The following is a 21,958-nucleotide window of genomic DNA, read 5'->3' as shown; positions in this document are numbered from 1 at the left end:
GAAAGTACCAAGCAAGAACAAAGCAAACACAGTCAAGAGAGCATTACCAGTTGCCAGGATGGCAGAGCGGTCTGAGGCGTTGCGTTCAGGTCGCAGTCTCCCCAGGAGGCGTGGGTTCGAATCCCGCCTCAGACAGAGCCCATTGAAAGTACCAAGCAAGAACAAGGCAAACACAGTCAAGAGACCATTACCAGTTGCCAGGGTGGCAGAGCGGTCTGAGGCGTTGCGTTCAGGTCGCAGTCTCCCCAGGTGGCGTGGGTTCGAATCCCGCCTCAGACAGAGCCCATTGAAAGTACCAAGCAAGAACAAAGCAAACACAGTCAAGAGAGCATTACCAGGTGCCAGGATGGCAGAGCGGTCTGAGGCGTTGCGTTCAGGTCGCAGTCTCCCCAGGAGGCGTGGGTTCGAATCCCGCCTCAGACAGTGCCCATTGAAAGTACCAAGCAAGAACAAAGCAAACACAGTCAAGAGAGCATTACCAGGTGCCAGGATGGCAGAGCGGTCTAAGGCGTTGCGTTCAGGTCGCAGTCTCCCCAGGAGGCGTGGGTTCGAATCCCGCCTCAGACAGTGCCCATTCAAAGTACCAAGCAAGAACAAAGCATACACAGTCAAGAGAGCAATCCCAGCTGCCAGGATGGCAGAGCGGTCTAAGGCGTTGTGTTCAGGTCGCAGTCTCCCCAGGTGGCGTGGGTTCGAATCCCGCCTCAGACAGAGCCCATTGAAAGTACCAAGCAAGAACAAAGCAAACACAGTCAAGAGAGCATTACCAGTTGCCAGGATGGCAGAGCGGTCTGAGGCGTTGCGTTCAGGTCGCAGTCTCCCCAAGAGGCGTGGTTTCGAATCCCACCTCAGACAGATCCCATTGAAAGTGCCAAGCAAGAACAAAGCAAACACAGTCAATAGAGAATTACCAATTGCGAGAATGACAGAGCGGTCTAAGGCGTTGCGTTCAGGTCGCAGTCTCCCCAGGAGGCGTGGGTTCGAATCCCGCCTCAGACAGTGCCCATTGAAAGTACCAAGCAAGAACAAAGCAAACACAGTCAAGAGAGCATTACCAGGTGCCAGGATGGCAGAGCGGTCTGAGGCGTTGCGTTCACGTCGCAGTCTCCCCAGGAGGCGTGGGTTCGAATCCCGCCTCAGAAAGTGCCCATTGAAAGTAACAAGCAAGAACAAAGCAAACACAGTCAAGAGAGCATTACCAGTTGCCAGGATGGCAGAGCGGTCTAAGGCGTTGCGTTCAGGTCGCAGTCTCCCCAGGAGGTGTGGGTTCGAATCCCACCTCAGACAAAGCCCATTGAAAGTACCAAGCAAGAACAAAGCAATCACAGTCAAGAGAGCATTACCAGTTGCCAGGATGGCAGAGCGGTCTAAGGCGTTGCGTTCAGGTCGCAGTCTCCCCAGGAGGCGTGGGTTCGAATCCCACCTCAGACAGAGCCCATTGAAAGTACCAAGCAAGAACAAAGCATACACAGTCAAGAGAGCATTCCCAGCTGCCAGGATGGCAGAGCGGTCTAAGGCGTTGCGTTCAGGTCGCAGTCTCCCCAGGAGGCGTGGGTTCGAATCCCGCCTCAGACAGAGCCCATTGAAATTACCAAACAAGAACAAAGCAAACACAGTCAAGAGAGCATTACCAGGTGCCAGGATGGCAGAGCGGTCTAAGGCGTTGCGTTCAGGTCGCAGTCTCCCCAGGAGGCGTGGGTTCGAATCCCGCCTCAGACAGAGACCATTGAAAGTACCAAGCAAGAACAAAGCAAACACAGTCAAGAGAGCATTACCAGTTGCCAGGATGGCAGAGCGGTTTGAGGCGTTGCGTTCAGGTCGCAGTCTCCCCAGGAGGCGTGGGTTCGAATCCCGCCTCAGACAGAGCCCATTGAAAGTACCAAGCAAGAAGAAGGCAAACACAGTCAAGAGAGCATTACCAGTTGCCAGGATGGCAGAGCGGTCTGAGGCGTTGCGTTCAGGTCGCAGTCTCCCCAGGAGGCGTGGGTTCGAATCCCGCCTCAGACAGAGCCCATTGAAAGTACCAAGCAAGAACAAAGCAAACACAGTCAAGAGAGCATTACCAGTTGCCAGGATGGCAGAGCGGTCTGAGGGGTTGCGTTCAGGTTGCAGTCTCCCCAGGAGGCGTGGGTTCGAATCCCGCCTCAGACAGAGCCCATTGAAAGTACCAAGCAATAACAAAGCAAACACAGTCAAGAGAGCATTACCAGCTGCCAGGATGGCAGAGCGGTCTGAGGCGTTGCGTTCAGGTCGCAGTCTCCCCAGGAGGCGTGGGTTCGAATCCCGCCTCAGACAGTGCCCATTGAAAGTACCAAGCAATAACAAAGCAAACACATTCAAGAGAGCATTACCAGTTGCCAGGATGGCAGAGCGGTCAAAGGCGCTGCGTTCAGGTCGAAGTCACCCCAGGAGGCGTTGGTTTGAATCCCGCCTCAGACAGAGCCCATTGAAAGTACCAAGCAATAACAAAGCAAACACATTCAAGAGAGCATTACCAGGTGCCAGGATGGCAGAGCGGTCTAAAGCGCTGCGTTCAGGTCGCAGTCACCCCAGGAGGCGTGGGTTCGAATCCCGCCTCAGACAGAGCCCATTGAAAGTACCAAGCAATAACAAAGCAAACACAGTCAAGAGAGCATTACCAGGTGCCAGGATGGCAGAGCGGTCTAAGGCGTTGCGTTCAGGTCGCAGTCTCCCCAGGAGGCGTGGGTTCGAATCCCGCCTCAGACAGAGACCATTGAAAGTACCAAGCAAGAACAAAGCAAACACAGTCAAGAGAGCATTACCAGTTGCCAGGATGGCAGAGCGGTTTGAGGCGTTGCGTTCAGGTCGCAGTCTCCCCAGGAGGCGTGGGTTCGAATCCCGCCTCAGACAGAGCCCATTGAAAGTACCAAGCAAGAACAAGGCAAACACAGTCAAGAGAGCATTACCAGTTGCCAGGATGGCAGAGCGGTCTGAGGCGTTGCGTTCAGGTCGCAGTCTCCCCAGGAGGCGTGGGTTCGAATCCCGCCTCAGACAGAGCCCATTGAAAGTACCAAGCAAGAACAAAGCAAACACAGTCAAGAGAGCATTACCAGTTGCCAGGATGGCAGAGCGGTCTGAGGGGTTGCGTTCAGGTCGCAGTCTCCCCAGGAGGCGTGGGTTCGAATCCCGCCTCAGACAGAGCCCATTGAAAGTACCAAGCAATAACAAAGCAAACACAGTCAAGAGAGCATTACCAGCTGCCAGGATGGCAGAGCGGTCTGAGGCGTTGCGTTCAGGTCGCAGTCTCCCCAGGAGGCGTGGGTTCGAATCCCGCCTCAGACAGTGCCCATTGAAAGTACCAAGCAATAACAAAGCAAACACATTCAAGACAGCATTACCAGTTGCCAGGATGGCAGAGCGGTCAAAGGCGCTGCGTTCAGGTCGAAGTCACCCCAGGAGGCGTGGGTTTGAATCCCGCCTCAGACAGAGCCCATTGAAAGTACCAAGCAATAACAAAGCAAACACATTCAAGAGAGCATTACCAGGTGCCAGGATGGCAGAGCGGTCTAAAGCGCTGCGTTCAGGTCGCAGTCACCCCAGGAGGCGTGGGTTCGAATCCCGCCTCAGACAGAGCCCATTGAAAGTACCAAGCAATAACAAAGCAAACACATTCAAGAGAGCATTACCAGGTGCCAGGATGGCAGAGCGGTCTAAGGCGTTGCGTTCAGGTCGCAGTCTCCCCAGGAGGCGTGGGTTCGAATCCCACCGCAGACAGAGCCCATTGAAAGTTCCAAGCAAGAACAAAGAAAACACAGTCAAGAGAGCATTACCAGTTGCCAGGATGGCAGAGCGGTCTGAGGCGTTGCGTTCAGGTCGCAGTCTCCCCAGCAGGCGTGGGTTCGAATCCCACCTCAGACAGAGCCCATTGAAAGTACCAAGCAAGAACAAAGCAAACACAGTCAAGAGAGCATTACCAGTTGCCAGGATGGCAGAGCGGTCTGAGGCGTTGCGTTCAGGTCGCAGTCTCCCCAGGAGGCGTGGGTTCGAATCCCGCCTCAGACAGAGCCCATTGAAAGTACCAAGCAAGAACAAGGCAAACACAGTCAAGAGACCATTACCAGTTGCCAGGGTGGCAGAGCGGTCTGAGGCGTTGCGTTCAGGTCGCAGTCTCCCCAGGTGGCGTGGGTTCGAATCCCGCCTCAGACAGAGCCCATTGAAAGTACCAAGCAAGAACAAAGCAAACACAGTCAAGAGAGCATTACCAGGTGCCAGGATGGCAGAGCGGTCTGAGGCGTTGCGTTCAGGTCGCAGTCTCCCCAGGAGGCGTGGGTTCGAATCCCGCCTCAGACAGTGCCCATTGAAAGTACCAAGCAAGAACAAAGCAAACACAGTCAAGAGAGCATTACCAGGTGCCAGGATGGCAGAGCGGTCTAAGGCGTTGCGTTCAGGTCGCAGTCTCCCCAGGAGGCGTGGGTTCGAATCCCGCCTCAGACAGTGCCCATTCAAAGTACCAAGCAAGAACAAAGCATACACAGTCAAGAGAGCAATCCCAGCTGCCAGGATGGCAGAGCGGTCTAAGGCGTTGTGTTCAGGTCGCAGTCTCCCCAGGTGGCGTGGGTTCGAATCCCGCCTCAGACAGAGCCCATTGAAAGTACCAAGCAAGAACAAAGCAAACACAGTCAAGAGAGCATTACCAGTTGCCAGGATGGCAGAGCGGTCTGAGGCGTTGCGTTCAGGTCGCAGTCTCCCCAAGAGGCGTGGTTTCGAATCCCACCTCAGACAGATCCCATTGAAAGTGCCAAGCAAGAACAAAGCAAACACAGTCAATAGAGAATTACCAATTGCGAGAATGACAGAGCGGTCTAAGGCGTTGCGTTCAGGTCGCAGTCTCCCCAGGAGGCGTGGGTTCGAATCCCGCCTCAGACAGTGCCCATTGAAAGTACCAAGCAAGAACAAAGCAAACACAGTCAAGAGAGCATTACCAGGTGCCAGGATGGCAGAGCGGTCTGAGGCGTTGCGTTCACGTCGCAGTCTCCCCAGGAGGCGTGGGTTCCAATCCCGCCTCAGACAGAGCCCATTGAAATTACCAAGCAAGAACAAAGCAAACACAGTCAAGAGAGCATTACCAGGTGCCAGGATGGCAGAGCGGTCTAAGGCGTTGCGTTCAGGTCGCAGTCTCCCCAGGAGCCGTGGGTTCGAATCCCGCCTCAGGCAGCGACCATTGAAAGTACCAAGCAAGAACAAAGCAAACACAGTCAAGAGAGCATTACCAGTTGCCAGGATGGCAGAGCGGTCTGAGGCGTTGCGTTCAGGTCGCAGTCTCCCCAGCAGGCGTGGGTTCGAATCCCACCTCAGACAGAGCCCATTGAAAGTACCAAGCAAGAACAAAGCAAACACAGTCAAGAGAGCATTACCAGTTGCCAGGATGGCAGAGCGGTCTGAGGCGTTGCGTTCAGGTCGCAGTCTCCCCAAGAGGCGTGGTTTCGAATCCCACCTCAGACAGATCCCATTGAAAGTGCCAAGCAAGAACAAAGCAAACACAGTCAAGAGAGCATTACCAGGTGCCAGGATGGCAGAGCGGTCTGAGGCGTTGCGTTCACGTCGCAGTCTCCCCAGGAGGCGTGGGTTCGAATCCCGCCTCAGAAAGTGCCCATTGAAAGTAACAAGCAAGAACAAAGCAAACACAGTCAAGAGAGCATTACCAGTTGCCAGGATGGCAGAGCGGTCTAAGGCGCTGCATTCAGGTCGCAGTCTCCCCAGGAGGCGTGGGTTCGAATCCCACCTCAGACAGAGCCCATTGAAAGTTTCAAGCAAGAACAAAGCAAACACAGTCAAGAGAGCATTACCAGTTGCCAGGATGGCAGAGCGGTCTAAGGCGTTGCGTTCAGGTCGCAGTCTCCCCAGGAGGCGTGGGTTCGAATCCCGCCTCAGACAGTGCCCATTGAAAGTACCAAGCAAGAACAAAGCATACACAGTCAAGAGAGCATTACCAGTTGCCAGGATGGCAGAGCGGTCTGAGGCGTTGCGTTCAGGTCGCAGTCTCCCCAAGAGGCGTGGTTTCGAATCCCACCTCAGACAGATCCCATTGAAAGTGCCAAGCAAGAACAAAGCAAACACAGTCAATAGAGAATTACCAATTGCGAGAATGACAGAGCGGTCTAAGGCGTTGCGTTCAGGTCGCAGTCTCCCCAGGAGGCGTGGGTTCGAATCCCGCCTCAGACAGTGCCCATTGAAAGTACCAAGCAAGAACAAAGCAAACACAGTCAAGAGAGCATTACCAGGTGCCAGGATGGCAGAGCGGTCTGAGGCGTTGCGTTCACGTCGCAGTCTCCCCAGGAGGCGTGGGTTCGAATCCCGCCTCAGACAGAGCCCATTGAAATTACCAAGCAAGAACAAAGCAAACACAGTCAAGAGAGCATTACCAGGTGCCAGGATGGCAGAGCGGTCTAAGGCGTTGCGTTCAGGTCGCAGTCTCCCCAGGAGCCGTGGGTTCGAATCCCGCCTCAGACAGCGACCATTGAAAGTACCAAGCAAGAACAAAGCAAACACAGTCAAGAGAGCATTACCAGTTGCCAGGATGGAGAGCGGTTTGAGGCGTTGCGTTCAGATCGCAGTCTCCCCAGGAGGCGTGGGTTCGAATCCCGCCTCAGACAGAGCCCATTGAAAGTACCAAGCAAGAACAAGGCAAACACAGTCAAGAGACCATTACCAGTTGCCAGGGTGGCAGAGCGGTCTGAGGCGTTGTGTTCAGGTCGCAGTCTCCCCAGGTGGCGTGGGTTCGAATCCCGCCTCAGACAGAGCCCATTGAAAGTACCAAGCAAGAACAAAGCAAACACAGTCAAGAGAGCATTACCAGTTGCCAGGATGGCAGAGCGGTCTGAGGGGTTGCGTTCAGGTCGCAGTCTCCCCAGGAGGCGTGGGTTCGAATCCCGCCTCAGACAGTGCCCATTGAAAGTACCAAGCAAGAACAAAGCAAACACAGTCAAGAGAGCATTACCAGGTGCCAGGATGGCAGAGCGGTCTGAGGCGTTGCGTTCACGTCGCAGTCTCCCCAGGAGGCGTGGGTTCCAATCCCGCCTCAGACAGAGCCCATTGAAATTACCAAGCAAGAACAAAGCAAACACAGTCAAGAGAGCATTACCAGGTGCCAGGATGGCAGAGCGGTCTAAGGCGTTGCGTTCAGGTCGCAGTCTCCCCAGGAGCCGTGGGTTCGAATCCCGCCTCAGACAGCGACCATTGAAAGTACCAAGCAAGAACAAAGCAAACACAGTCAAGAGAGCATTACCAGTTGCCAGGATGGCAGAGCGGTCTGAGGCGTTGCGTTCAGGTCGCAGTCTCCCCAGCAGGCGTGGGTTCGAATCCCACCTCAGACAGAGCCCATTGAAAGTACCAAGCAAGAACAAAGCAAACACAGTCAAGAGAGCATTACCAGTTGCCAGGATGGCAGAGCGGTCTGAGGCGTTGCGTTCAGGTCGCAGTCTCCCCAAGAGGCGTGGTTTCGAATCCCACCTCAGACAGATCCCATTGAAAGTGCCAAGCAAGAACAAAGCAAACACAGTCAAGAGAGCATTACCAGGTGCCAGGATGGCAGAGCGGTCTGAGGCGTTGCGTTCACGTCGCAGTCTCCCCAGGAGGCGTGGGTTCGAATCCCGCCTCAGAAAGTGCCCATTGAAAGTAACAAGCAAGAACAAAGCAAACACAGTCAAGAGAGCATTACCAGTTGCCAGGATGGCAGAGCGGTCTAAGGCGCTGCATTCAGGTCGCAGTCTCCCCAGGAGGCGTGGGTTCGAATCCCACCTCAGACAGAGCCCATTGAAAGTTTCAAGCAAGAACAAAGCAAACACAGTCAAGAGAGCATTACCAGTTGCCAGGATGGCAGAGCGGTCTAAGGCGTTGCGTTCAGGTCGCAGTCTCCCCAGGAGGCGTGGGTTCGAATCCCGCCTCAGACAGTGCCCATTGAAAGTACCAAGCAAGAACAAAGCATACACAGTCAAGAGAGCATTACCAGTTGCCAGGATGGCAGAGCGGTCTGAGGCGTTGCGTTCAGGTCGCAGTCTCCCCAAGAGGCGTGGTTTCGAATCCCACCTCAGACAGATCCCTTTGAAAGTGCCAAGCAAGAACAAAGCAAACACAGTCAATAGAGAATTACCAATTGCGAGAATGACAGAGCGGTCTAAGGCGTTGCGTTCAGGTCGCAGTCTCCCCAGGAGGCGTGGGTTCGAATCCCGCCTCAGACAGTGCCCATTGAAAGTACCAAGCAAGAACAAAGCAAACACAGTCAAGAGAGCATTACCAGGTGCCAGGATGGCAGAGCGGTCTGAGGCGTTGCGTTCACGTCGCAGTCTCCCCAGGAGGCGTGGGTTCGAATCCCGCCTCAGACAGAGCCCATTGAAATTACCAAGCAAGAACAAAGCAAACACAGTCAAGAGAGCATTACCAGGTGCCAGGATGGCAGAGCGGTCTAAGGCGTTGCGTTCAGGTCGCAGTCTCCCCAGGAGCCGTGGGTTCGAATCCCGCCTCAGACAGCGACCATTGAAAGTACCAAGCAAGAACAAAGCAAACACAGTCAAGAGAGCATTACCAGTTGCCAGGATGGAGAGCGGTTTGAGGCGTTGCGTTCAGGTCGCAGTCTCCCCAGGAGGCGTGGGTTCGAATCCCGCCTCAGACAGAGCCCATTGAAAGTACCAAGCAAGAACAAGGCAAACACAGTCAAGAGACCATTACCAGTTGCCAGGGTGGCAGAGCGGTCTGAGGCGTTGTGTTCAGGTCGCAGTCTCCCCAGGTGGCGTGGGTTCGAATCCCGCCTCAGACAGAGCCCATTGAAAGTACCAAGCAAGAACAAAGCAAACACAGTCAAGAGAGCATTACCAGTTGCCAGGATGGCAGAGCGGTCTGAGGGGTTGCGTTCAGGTCGCAGTCTCCCCAGGAGGCGTGGGTTTGAATCCCGCTTCAGACAGAGCCCATTGAAATTACCAAGCAAGAACAAAGCAAACACAGTCAAGAGAGCATTACCAGATGCCAGGATGGCAGAGCGGTCTGAGGCGTTGCGTTCAGGTCGCAGTCTCCCCAGGAGGCGTGGGTTCGAATCCCGCCTCAGACAGTGCCCATTGAAAGTACCAAGCAATAACAAAGCAAACACATTCAAGAGAGCATTACCAGTTCCCAGGATGGCAGAGCGGTCAAAGGCGCTGCGTTCAGGTCGAAGTCACCCCAGGAGGCGTGGGTTTGAATCCCGCCTCAGACAGAGCCCATTGAAAGTACCAAGCAATAACAAAGCAAACACATTCAAGAGAGCATTACCAGGTGCCAGGATGGCAGAGCGGTCTAAGGCGTTGCGTTCAGGTCGCAGTCTCCCCAGGAGGCGTGGGTTCGAATCCCACCGCAGACAGAGCCCATTGAAAGTTCCAAGCAAGAACAAAGCAAACACAGTCAAGAGAGCATTACCAGTTGCCAGGATGGCAGAGCGGTCTGAGGCGTTGCGTTCAGGTCGCAGTCTCCCCAGCAGGCGTGGGTTCGAATCCCACCTCAGACAGAGCCCATTGAAAGTACCAAGCAAGAACAAAGCAAACTCAGTCAAGAGAGCATTACCAGTTGCCAGGATGGCAGAGCGGTCTGAGGCGTTGCGTTCAGGTCGCAGTCTCCCCAGGAGGCGTGGGTTCGAATCCCGCCTCAGACAGAGCCCATTGAAAGTACCAAGCAAGAACAAGGCAAACACAGTCAAGAGACCATTACCAGTTGCCAGGGTGGCAGAGCGGTCTGAGGCGTTGCGTTCAGGTCGCAGTCTCCCCAGGTGGCGTGGGTTCGAATCCCGCCTCAGACAGAGCCCATTGAAAGTACCAAGCAAGAACAAAGCAAACACAGTCAAGAGAGCATTACCAGGTGCCAGGATGGCAGAGCGGTCTGAGGCGTTGCGTTCAGGTCGCAGTCTCCCCAGGAGGCGTGGGTTCGAATCCCGCCTCAGACAGTGCCCATTGAAAGTACCAAGCAAGAACAAAGCAAACACAGTCAAGAGAGCATTACCAGGTGCCAGGATGGCAGAGCGGTCTAAGGCGTTGCGTTCAGGTCGCAGTCTCCCCAGGAGGCGTGGGTTCGAATCCCGCCTCAGACAGTGCCCATTCAAAGTACCAAGCAAGAACAAAGCATACACAGTCAAGAGAGCAATCCCAGCTGCCAGGATGGCAGAGCGGTCTAAGGCGTTGTGTTCAGGTCGCAGTCTCCCCAGGAGGCGTGGGTTCGAATCCCGCCTCAGACAGAGCCCATTGAAAGTACCAAGCAAGAACAAGGCAAACACAGTCAAGAGACCATTACCAGTTGCCAGGGTGGCAGAGCGGTCTGAGGCGTTGTGTTCAGGTCGCAGTCTCCCCAGGTGGCGTGGGTTCGAATCCCGCCTCAGACAGAGCCCATTGAAAGTACCAAGCAAGAACAAAGCAAACACAGTCAAGAGAGCATTACCAGTTGCCAGGATGGCAGAGCGGTCTGAGGGGTTGCGTTCAGGTCGCAGTCTCCCCAGGAGGCGTGGGTTCGAATCCCGCCTCAGACAGTGCCCATTGAAAGTACCAAGCAAGAACAAAGCAAACACAGTCAAGAGAGCATTACCAGGTGCCAGGATGGCAGAGCGGTCTGAGGCGTTGCGTTCACGTCGCAGTCTCCCCAGGAGGCGTGGGTTCCAATCCCGCCTCAGACAGAGCCCATTGAAATTACCAAGCAAGAACAAAGCAAACACAGTCAAGAGAGCATTACCAGGTGCCAGGATGGCAGAGCGGTCTAAGGCGTTGCGTTCAGGTCGCAGTCTCCCCAGGAGCCGTGGGTTCGAATCCCGCCTCAGACAGCGACCATTGAAAGTACCAAGCAAGAACAAAGCAAACACAGTCAAGAGAGCATTACCAGATGCCAGGATGGCAGAGCGGTCTGAGGCGTTGCGTTCAGGTCGCAGTCTCCCCAGCAGGCGTGGGTTCGAATCCCACCTCAGACAGAGCCCATTGAAAGTACCAAGCAAGAACAAAGCAAACACAGTCAAGAGAGCATTACCAGTTCCCAGGATGGCAGAGCGGTCAAAGGCGTTGCGTTCAGGTCGCAGTCTCCCCAAGAGGCGTGGTTTCGAATCCCACCTCAGACAGATCCCATTGAAAGTGCCAAGCAAGAACAAAGCAAACACAGTCAAGAGAGCATTACCAGGTGCCAGGATGGCAGAGCGGTCTGAGGCGTTGCGTTCACGTCGCAGTCTCCCCAGGAGGCGTGGGTTCGAATCCCGCCTCAGAAAGTGCCCATTGAAAGTAACAAGCAAGAACAAAGCAAACACAGTCAAGAGAGCATTACCAGTTGCCAGGATGGCAGAGCGGTCTAAGGCGCTGCATTCAGGTCGCAGTCTCCCCAGGAGGCGTGGGTTCGAATCCCACCTCAGACAGAGCCCATTGAAAGTTTCAAGCAAGAACAAAGCAAACACAGTCAAGAGAGCATTACCAGTTGCCAGGATGGCAGAGCGGTCTAAGGCGTTGCGTTCAGGTCGCAGTCTCCCCAGGAGGCGTGGGTTCGAATCCCGCCTCAGACAGTGCCCATTGAAAGTACCAAGCAAGAACAAAGCATACACAGTCAAGAGAGCATTACCAGTTGCCAGGATGGCAGAGCGGTCTGAGGCGTTGCGTTCAGGTCGCAGTCTCCCCAAGAGGCGTGGTTTCGAATCCCACCTCAGACAGATCCCATTGAAAGTGCCAAGCAAGAACAAAGCAAACACAGTCAATAGAGAATTACCAATTGCGAGAATGACAGAGCGGTCTAAGGCGTTGCGTTCAGGTCGCAGTCTCCCCAGGAGGCGTGGGTTCGAATCCCGCCTCAGACAGTGCCCATTGAAAGTACCAAGCAAGAACAAAGCAAACACAGTCAAGAGAGCATTACCAGGTGCCAGGATGGCAGAGCGGTCTGAGGCGTTGCGTTCACGTCGCAGTCTCCCCAGGAGGCGTGGGTTCGAATCCCGCCTCAGACAGAGCCCATTGAAATTACCAAGCAAGAACAAAGCAAACACAGTCAAGAGAGCATTACCAGGTGCCAGGATGGCAGAGCGGTCTAAGGCGTTGCGTTCAGGTCGCAGTCTCCCCAGGAGCCGTGGGTTCGAATCCCGCCTCAGACAGCGACCATTGAAAGTACCAAGCAAGAACAAAGCAAACACAGTCAAGAGAGCATTACCAGTTGCCAGGATGGAGAGCGGTTTGAGGCGTTGCGTTCAGATCGCAGTCTCCCCAGGAGGCGTGGGTTCGAATCCCGCCTCAGACAGAGCCCATTGAAAGTACCAAGCAAGAACAAGGCAAACACAGTCAAGAGACCATTACCAGTTGCCAGGGTGGCAGAGCGGTCTGAGGCGTTGTGTTCAGGTCGCAGTCTCCCCAGGTGGCGTGGGTTCGAATCCCGCCTCAGACAGAGCCCATTGAAAGTACCAAGCAAGAACAAAGCAAACACAGTCAAGAGAGCATTACCAGTTGCCAGGATGGCAGAGCGGTCTGAGGGGTTGCGTTCAGGTCGCAGTCTCCCCAGGAGGCGTGGGTTCGAATCCCGCCTCAGACAGTGCCCATTGAAAGTACCAAGCAAGAACAAAGCAAACACAGTCAAGAGAGCATTACCAGGTGCCAGGATGGCAGAGCGGTCTGAGGCGTTGCGTTCACGTCGCAGTCTCCCCAGGAGGCGTGGGTTCCAATCCCGCCTCAGACAGAGCCCATTGAAATTACCAAGCAAGAACAAAGCAAACACAGTCAAGAGAGCATTACCAGGTGCCAGGATGGCAGAGCGGTCTAAGGCGTTGCGTTCAGGTCGCAGTCTCCCCAGGAGCCGTGGGTTCGAATCCCGCCTCAGACAGCGACCATTGAAAGTACCAAGCAAGAACAAAGCAAACACAGTCAAGAGAGCATTACCAGTTGCCAGGATGGCAGAGCGGTCTGAGGCGTTGCGTTCAGGTCGCAGTCTCCCCAGCAGGCGTGGGTTCGAATCCCACCTCAGACAGAGCCCATTGAAAGTACCAAGCAAGAACAAAGCAAACACAGTCAAGAGAGCATTACCAGTTGCCAGGATGGCAGAGCGGTCTGAGGCGTTGCGTTCAGGTCGCAGTCTCCCCAAGAGGCGTGGTTTCGAATCCCACCTCAGACAGATCCCATTGAAAGTGCCAAGCAAGAACAAAGCAAACACAGTCAAGAGAGCATTACCAGGTGCCAGGATGGCAGAGCGGTCTGAGGCGTTGCGTTCACGTCGCAGTCTCCCCAGGAGGCGTGGGTTCGAATCCCGCCTCAGAAAGTGCCCATTGAAAGTAACAAGCAAGAACAAAGCAAACACAGTCAAGAGAGCATTACCAGTTGCCAGGATGGCAGAGCGGTCTAAGGCGCTGCATTCAGGTCGCAGTCTCCCCAGGAGGCGTGGGTTCGAATCCCACCTCAGACAGAGCCCATTGAAAGTTTCAAGCAAGAACAAAGCAAACACAGTCAAGAGAGCATTACCAGTTGCCAGGATGGCAGAGCGGTCTAAGGCGTTGCGTTCAGGTCGCAGTCTCCCCAGGAGGCGTGGGTTCGAATCCCGCCTCAGACAGTGCCCATTGAAAGTACCAAGCAAGAACAAAGCATACACAGTCAAGAGAGCATTACCAGTTGCCAGGATGGCAGAGCGGTCTGAGGCGTTGCGTTCAGGTCGCAGTCTCCCCAAGAGGCGTGGTTTCGAATCCCACCTCAGACAGATCCCTTTGAAAGTGCCAAGCAAGAACAAAGCAAACACAGTCAATAGAGAATTACCAATTGCGAGAATGACAGAGCGGTCTAAGGCGTTGCGTTCAGGTCGCAGTCTCCCCAGGAGGCGTGGGTTCGAATCCCGCCTCAGACAGTGCCCATTGAAAGTACCAAGCAAGAACAAAGCAAACACAGTCAAGAGAGCATTACCAGGTGCCAGGATGGCAGAGCGGTCTGAGGCGTTGCGTTCACGTCGCAGTCTCCCCAGGAGGCGTGGGTTCGAATCCCGCCTCAGACAGAGCCCATTGAAATTACCAAGCAAGAACAAAGCAAACACAGTCAAGAGAGCATTACCAGGTGCCAGGATGGCAGAGCGGTCTAAGGCGTTGCGTTCAGGTCGCAGTCTCCCCAGGAGCCGTGGGTTCGAATCCCGCCTCAGACAGCGACCATTGAAAGTACCAAGCAAGAACAAAGCAAACACAGTCAAGAGAGCATTACCAGTTGCCAGGATGGAGAGCGGTTTGAGGCGTTGCGTTCAGGTCGCAGTCTCCCCAGGAGGCGTGGGTTCGAATCCCGCCTCAGACAGAGCCCATTGAAAGTACCAAGCAAGAACAAGGCAAACACAGTCAAGAGACCATTACCAGTTGCCAGGGTGGCAGAGCGGTCTGAGGCGTTGTGTTCAGGTCGCAGTCTCCCCAGGTGGCGTGGGTTCGAATCCCGCCTCAGACAGAGCCCATTGAAAGTACCAAGCAAGAACAAAGCAAACACAGTCAAGAGAGCATTACCAGTTGCCAGGATGGCAGAGCGGTCTGAGGGGTTGCGTTCAGGTCGCAGTCTCCCCAGGAGGCGTGGGTTTGAATCCCGCTTCAGACAGAGCCCATTGAAATTACCAAGCAAGAACAAAGCAAACACAGTCAAGAGAGCATTACCAGATGCCAGGATGGCAGAGCGGTCTGAGGCGTTGCGTTCAGGTCGCAGTCTCCCCAGGAGGCGTGGGTTCGAATCCCGCCTCAGACAGTGCCCATTGAAAGTACCAAGCAATAACAAAGCAAACACATTCAAGAGAGCATTACCAGTTCCCAGGATGGCAGAGCGGTCAAAGGCGCTGCGTTCAGGTCGAAGTCACCCCAGGAGGCGTGGGTTTGAATCCCGCCTCAGACAGAGCCCATTGAAAGTACCAAGCAATAACAAAGCAAACACATTCAAGAGAGCATTACCAGGTGCCAGGATGGCAGAGCGGTCTAAGGCGTTGCGTTCAGGTCGCAGTCTCCCCAGGAGGCGTGGGTTCGAATCCCACCGCAGACAGAGCCCATTGAAAGTTCCAAGCAAGAACAAAGCAAACACAGTCAAGAGAGCATTACCAGTTGCCAGGATGGCAGAGCGGTCTGAGGCGTTGCGTTCAGGTCGCAGTCTCCCCAGCAGGCGTGGGTTCGAATCCCACCTCAGACAGAGCCCATTGAAAGTACCAAGCAAGAACAAAGCAAACTCAGTCAAGAGAGCATTACCAGTTGCCAGGATGGCAGAGCGGTCTGAGGCGTTGCGTTCAGGTCGCAGTCTCCCCAGGAGGCGTGGGTTCGAATCCCGCCTCAGACAGAGCCCATTGAAAGTACCAAGCAAGAACAAGGCAAACACAGTCAAGAGACCATTACCAGTTGCCAGGGTGGCAGAGCGGTCTGAGGCGTTGCGTTCAGGTCGCAGTCTCCCCAGGTGGCGTGGGTTCGAATCCCGCCTCAGACAGAGCCCATTGAAAGTACCAAGCAAGAACAAAGCAAACACAGTCAAGAGAGCATTACCAGGTGCCAGGATGGCAGAGCGGTCTGAGGCGTTGCGTTCAGGTCGCAGTCTCCCCAGGAGGCGTGGGTTCGAATCCCGCCTCAGACAGTGCCCATTGAAAGTACCAAGCAAGAACAAAGCAAACACAGTCAAGAGAGCATTACCAGGTGCCAGGATGGCAGAGCGGTCTAAGGCGTTGCGTTCAGGTCGCAGTCTCCCCAGGAGGCGTGGGTTCGAATCCCGCCTCAGACAGTGCCCATTCAAAGTACCAAGCAAGAACAAAGCATACACAGTCAAGAGAGCAATCCCAGCTGCCAGGATGGCAGAGCGGTCTAAGGCGTTGTGTTCAGGTCGCAGTCTCCCCAGGAGGCGTGGGTTCGAATCCCGCCTCAGACAGAGCCCATTGAAAGTACCAAGCAAGAACAAGGCAAACACAGTCAAGAGACCATTACCAGTTGCCAGGGTGGCAGAGCGGTCTGAGGCGTTGTGTTCAGGTCGCAGTCTCCCCAGGTGGCGTGGGTTCGAATCCCGCCTCAGACAGAGCCCATTGAAAGTACCAAGCAAGAACAAAGCAAACACAGTCAAGAGAGCATTACCAGTTGCCAGGATGGCAGAGCGGTCTGAGGGGTTGCGTTCAGGTCGCAGTCTCCCCAGGAGGCGTGGGTTCGAATCCCGCCTCAGACAGTGCCCATTGAAAGTACCAAGCAAGAACAAAGCAAACACAGTCAAGAGAGCATTACCAGGTGCCAGGATGGCAGAGCGGTCTGAGGCGTTGCGTTCACGTCGCAGTCTCCCCAGGAGGCGTGGGTTCCAATCCCGCCTCAGACAGAGCCCATTGAAATTACCAAGCAAGAACAAAGCAAACACAGTCAAGAGAGCATTACCAGGTGCCAGGATGGCAGAGCGGTCTAAGGCGTTGCGTTCAGGTCGCAGTCTCCCCAGGAGCCGTGGGTTCGAATCCCGCCTCAGACAGCGACCATTGAAAGTACCAAGCAAGAACAAAGCAAACACAGTCAAGAGAGCATTACCAGTTGCCAGGATGGCAGAGCGGTCTGAGGCGTTGCGTTCAGGTCGCAGTCTCCCCAGCAGGCGTGGGTTCGAATCCCACCTCAGACAGAGCCCATTGAAAGTACCAAGCAAGAACAAAGCAAACACAGTCAAGAGAGCATTACCAGTTGCCAGGATGGCAGAGCGGTCTGAGGCGTTGCGTTCAGGTCGCAGTCTCCCCAAGAGGCGTGGTTTCGAATCCCACCTCAGACAGATCCCATTGAAAGTGCCAAGCAAGAACAAAGCAAACACAGTCAAGAGAGCATTACCAGGTGCCAGGATGGCAGAGCGGTCTGAGGCGTTGCGTTCACGTCGCAGTCTCCCCAGGAGGCGTGGGTTCGAATCCCGCCTCAGAAAGTGCCCATTGAAAGTAACAAGCAAGAACAAAGCAAACACAGTCAAGAGAGCATTACCAGTTGCCAGGATGGCAGAGCGGTCTAAGGCGCTGCATTCAGGTCGCAGTCTCCCCAGGAGGCGTGGGTTCGAATCCCACCTCAGACAGAGCCCATTGAAAGTTTCAAGCAAGAACAAAGCAAACACAGTCAAGAGAGCATTACCAGTTGCCAGGATGGCAGAGCGGTCTAAGGCGTTGCGTTCAGGTCGCAGTCTCCCCAGGAGGCGTGGGTTCGAATCCCGCCTCAGACAGTGCCCATTGAAAGTACCAAGCAAGAACAAAGCATACACAGTCAAGAGAGCATTACCAGTTGCCAGGATGGCAGAGCGGTCTGAGGCGTTGCGTTCAGGTCGCAGTCTCCCCAAGAGGCGTGGTTTCGAATCCCACCTCAGACAGATCCCTTTGAAAGTGCCAAGCAAGAACAAAGCAAACACAGTCAATAGAGAATTACCAATTGCGAGAATGACAGAGCGGTCTAAGGCGTTGCGTTCAGGTCGCAGTCTCCCCAGGAGGCGTGGGTTCGAATCCCGCCTCAGACAGTGCCCATTGAAAGTACCAAGCAAGAACAAAGCAAACACAGTCAAGAGAGCATTACCAGGTGCCAGGATGGCAGAGCGGTCTGAGGCGTTGCGTTCACGTCGCAGTCTCCCCAGGAGGCGTGGGTTCGAATCCCGCCTCAGACAGAGCCCATTGAAATTACCAAGCAAGAACAAAGCAAACACAGTCAAGAGAGCATTACCAGGTGCCAGGATGGCAGAGCGGTCTAAGGCGTTGCGTTCAGGTCGCAGTCTCCCCAGGAGCCGTGGGTTCGAATCCCGCCTCAGACAGCGACCATTGAAAGTACCAAGCAAGAACAAAGCAAACACAGTCAAGAGAGCATTACCAGTTGCCAGGATGGAGAGCGGTTTGAGGCGTTGCGTTCAGGTCGCAGTCTCCCCAGGAGGCGTGGGTTCGAATCCCGCCTCAGACAGAGCCCATTGAAAGTACCAAGCAAGAACAAGGCAAACACAGTCAAGAGACCATTACCAGTTGCCAGGGTGGCAGAGCGGTCTGAGGCGTTGTGTTCAGGTCGCAGTCTCCCCAGGTGGCGTGGGTTCGAATCCCGCCTCAGACAGAGCCCATTGAAAGTACCAAGCAAGAACAAAGCAAACACAGTCAAGAGAGCATTACCAGTTGCCAGGATGGCAGAGCGGTCTGAGGGGTTGCGTTCAGGTCGCAGTCTCCCCAGGAGGCGTGGGTTTGAATCCCGCTTCAGACAGAGCCCATTGAAATTACCAAGCAAGAACAAAGCAAACACAGTCAAGAGAGCATTACCAGATGCCAGGATGGCAGAGCGGTCTGAGGCGTTGCGTTCAGGTCGCAGTCTCCCCAGGAGGCGTGGGTTCGAATCCCGCCTCAGACAGTGCCCATTGAAAGTACCAAGCAATAACAAAGCAAACACATTCAAGAGAGCATTACCAGTTCCCAGGATGGCAGAGCGGTCAAAGGCGCTGCGTTCAGGTCGAAGTCACCCCAGGAGGCGTGGGTTTGAATCCCGCCTCAGACAGAGCCCATTGAAAGTACCAAGCAATAACAAAGCAAACACATTCAAGAGAGCATTACCAGGTGCCAGGATGGCAGAGCGGTCTAAGGCGTTGCGTTCAGGTCGCAGTCTCCCCAGGAGGCGTGGGTTCGAATCCCACCGCAGACAGAGCCCATTGAAAGTTCCAAGCAAGAACAAAGCAAACACAGTCAAGAGAGCATTACCAGTTGCCAGGATGGCAGAGCGGTCTGAGGCGTTGCGTTCAGGTCGCAGTCTCCCCAGCAGGCGTGGGTTCGAATCCCACCTCAGACAGAGCCCATTGAAAGTACCAAGCAAGAACAAAGCAAACTCAGTCAAGAGAGCATTACCAGTTGCCAGGATGGCAGAGCGGTCTGAGGCGTTGCGTTCAGGTCGCAGTCTCCCCAGGAGGCGTGGGTTCGAATCCCGCCTCAGACAGAGCCCATTGAAAGTACCAAGCAAGAACAAGGCAAACACAGTCAAGAGACCATTACCAGTTGCCAGGGTGGCAGAGCGGTCTGAGGCGTTGCGTTCAGGTCGCAGTCTCCCCAGGTGGCGTGGGTTCGAATCCCGCCTCAGACAGAGCCCATTGAAAGTACCAAGCAAGAACAAAGCAAACACAGTCAAGAGAGCATTACCAGGTGCCAGGATGGCAGAGCGGTCTGAGGCGTTGCGTTCAGGTCGCAGTCTCCCCAGGAGGCGTGGGTTCGAATCCCGCCTCAGACAGTGCCCATTGAAAGTACCAAGCAAGAACAAAGCAAACACAGTCAAGAGAGCATTACCAGGTGCCAGGATGGCAGAGCGGTCTAAGGCGTTGCGTTCAGGTCGCAGTCTCCCCAGGAGGCGTGGGTTCGAATCCCGCCTCAGACAGTGCCCATTCAAAGTACCAAGCAAGAACAAAGCATACACAGTCAAGAGAGCAATCCCAGCTGCCAGGATGGCAGAGCGGTCTAAGGCGTTGTGTTCAGGTCGCAGTCTCCCCAGCAGGCGTGGGTTCGAATCCCACCTCAGACAGAGCCCATTGAAAGTACCAAGCAAGAACAAAGCAAACTCAGTCAAGAGAGCATTACCAGTTGCCAGGATGGCAGAGCGGTCTGAGGCGTTGCGTTCAGGTCGCAGTCTCCCCAAGAGGCGTGGTTTCGAATCCCACCTCAGACAGATCCCATTGAAAGTGCCAAGCAAGAACAAAGCAAACACAGTCAATAGAGAATTACCAATTGCGAGAATGACAGAGCGGTCTAAGGCGTTGCGTTCAGGTCGCAGTCTCCCCAGGAGGCGTGGGTTCGAATCCCGCCTCAGACAGTGCCCATTGAAAGTACCAAGCAAGAACAAAGCAAACACAGTCAAGAGAGCATTACCAGGTGCCAGGATGGCAGAGCGGTCTGAGGCGTTGCGTTCACGTCGCAGTCTCCCCAGGAGGCGTGGGTTCCAATCCCGCCTCAGACAGAGCCCATTGAAATTACCAAGCAAGAACAAAGCAAACACAGTCAAGACAGCATTACCAGGTGCCAGGATGGCAGAGCGGTCTAAGGCGTTGCGTTCAGGTCGCAGTCTCCCCAGGAGCCGTGGGTTCGAATCCCGCCTCAGACAGCGACCATTGAAAGTACCAAGCAAGAACAAAGCAAACACAGTCAAGAGAGCATTACCAGTTGCCAGGATGGCAGAGCGGTCTGAGGCGTTGCGTTCAGGTCGCAGTCTCCCCAGCAGGCGTGGGTTCGAATCCCACCTCAGACAGAGCCCATTGAAAGTACCAAGCAAGAACAAAGCAAACACAGTCAAGAGAGCATTACCAGTTGCCAGGATGGCAGAGCGGTCTGAGGCGTTGCGTTCAGGTCGCAGTCTCCCCAAGAGGCGTGGTTTCGAATCCCACCTCAGACAGATCCCATTGAAAGTGCCAAGCAAGAACAAAGCAAACACAGTCAAGAGAGCATTACCAGGTGCCAGGATGGCAGAGCGGTCTGAGGCGTTGCGTTCACGTCGCAGTCTCCCCAGGAGGCGTGGGTTCGAATCCCGCCTCAGAAAGTGCCCATTGAAAGTAACAAGCAAGAACAAAGCAAACACAGTCAAGAGAGCATTACCAGTTGCCAGGATGGCAGAGCGGTCTAAGGCGCTGCATTCAGGTCGCAGTCTCCCCAGGAGGCGTGGGTTCGAATCCCACCTCAGACAGAGCCCATTGAAAGTTTCAAGCAAGAACAAAGCAAACACAGTCAAGAGAGCATTACCAGTTGCCAGGATGGCAGAGCGGTCTAAGGCGTTGCGTTCAGGTCGCAGTCTCCCCAGGAGGCGTGGGTTCGAATCCCGCCTCAGACAGTGCCCATTGAAAGTACCAAGCAAGAACAAAGCATACACAGTCAAGAGAGCAATCCCAGCTGCCAGGATGGCAGAGCGGTCTAAGGCGTTGTGTTCAGGTCGCAGTCTCCCCAGGTGGCGTGGGTTCGAATCCCGCCTCAGACAGAGCCCATTGAAAGTACCAAGCAAGAACAAAGCAAACACAGTCAAGAGAGCATTACCAGTTGCCAGGATGGCAGAGCGGTCTGAGGCGTTGCGTTCAGGTCGCAGTCTCCCCAAGAGGCGTGGTTTCGAATCCCACCTCAGACAGATCCCATTGAAAGTGCCAAGCAAGAACAAAGCAAACACAGTCAATAGAGAATTACCAATTGCGAGAATGACAGAGCGGTCTAAGGCGTTGCGTTCAGGTCGCAGTCTCCCCAGGAGGCGTGGGTTCGAATCCCGCCTCAGACAGTGCCCATTGAAAGTACCAAGCAAGAACAAAGCAAACACAGTCAAGAGAGCATTACCAGGTGCCAGGATGGCAGAGCGGTCTGAGGCGTTGCGTTCACGTCGCAGTCTCCCCAGGAGGCGTGGGTTCGAATCCCGCCTCAGACAGAGCCCATTGAAATTACCAAGCAAGAACAAAGCAAACACAGTCAAGAGAGCATTACCAGGTGCCAGGATGGCAGAGCGGTCTAAGGCGTTGCGTTCAGGTCGCAGTCTCCCCAGGAGCCGTGGGTTCGAATCCCGCCTCAGACAGCGACCATTGAAAGTACCAAGCAAGAACAAAGCAAACACAGTCAAGAGAGCATTACCAGTTGCCAGGATGGAGAGCGGTTTGAGGCGTTGCGTTCAGGTCGCAGTCTCCCCAGGAGGCGTGGGTTCGAATCCCGCCTCAGACAGAGCCCATTGAAAGTACCAAGCAAGAACAAGGCAAACACAGTCAAGAGACCATTACCAGTTGCCAGGGTGGCAGAGCGGTCTGAGGCGTTGTGTTCAGGTCGCAGTCTCCCCAGGTGGCGTGGGTTCGAATCCCGCCTCAGACAGAGCCCATTGAAAGTACCAAGCAAGAACAAAGCAAACACAGTCAAGAGAGCATTACCAGTTGCCAGGATGGCAGAGCGGTCTGAGGGGTTGCGTTCAGGTCGCAGTCTCCCCAGGAGGCGTGGGTTTGAATCCCGCTTCAGACAGAGCCCATTGAAATTACCAAGCAAGAACAAAGCAAACACAGTCAAGAGAGCATTACCAGATGCCAGGATGGCAGAGCGGTCTGAG

The sequence above is a fragment of the Idiotropiscis lumnitzeri genome, chromosome 15 (genome assembly GCF_059441095.1).
Source record: "Idiotropiscis lumnitzeri isolate Australia: NSW breed Sydney's pygmy pipehorse chromosome 15, RoL_Ilum_1.0, whole genome shotgun sequence".
In the NCBI taxonomy this organism is placed as follows: Eukaryota; Metazoa; Chordata; class Actinopteri; order Syngnathiformes; family Syngnathidae; genus Idiotropiscis; species Idiotropiscis lumnitzeri.
The sequence above is the reverse complement of the archived record's forward strand: the minus strand, read 5'-3'. Positions refer to the sequence as shown.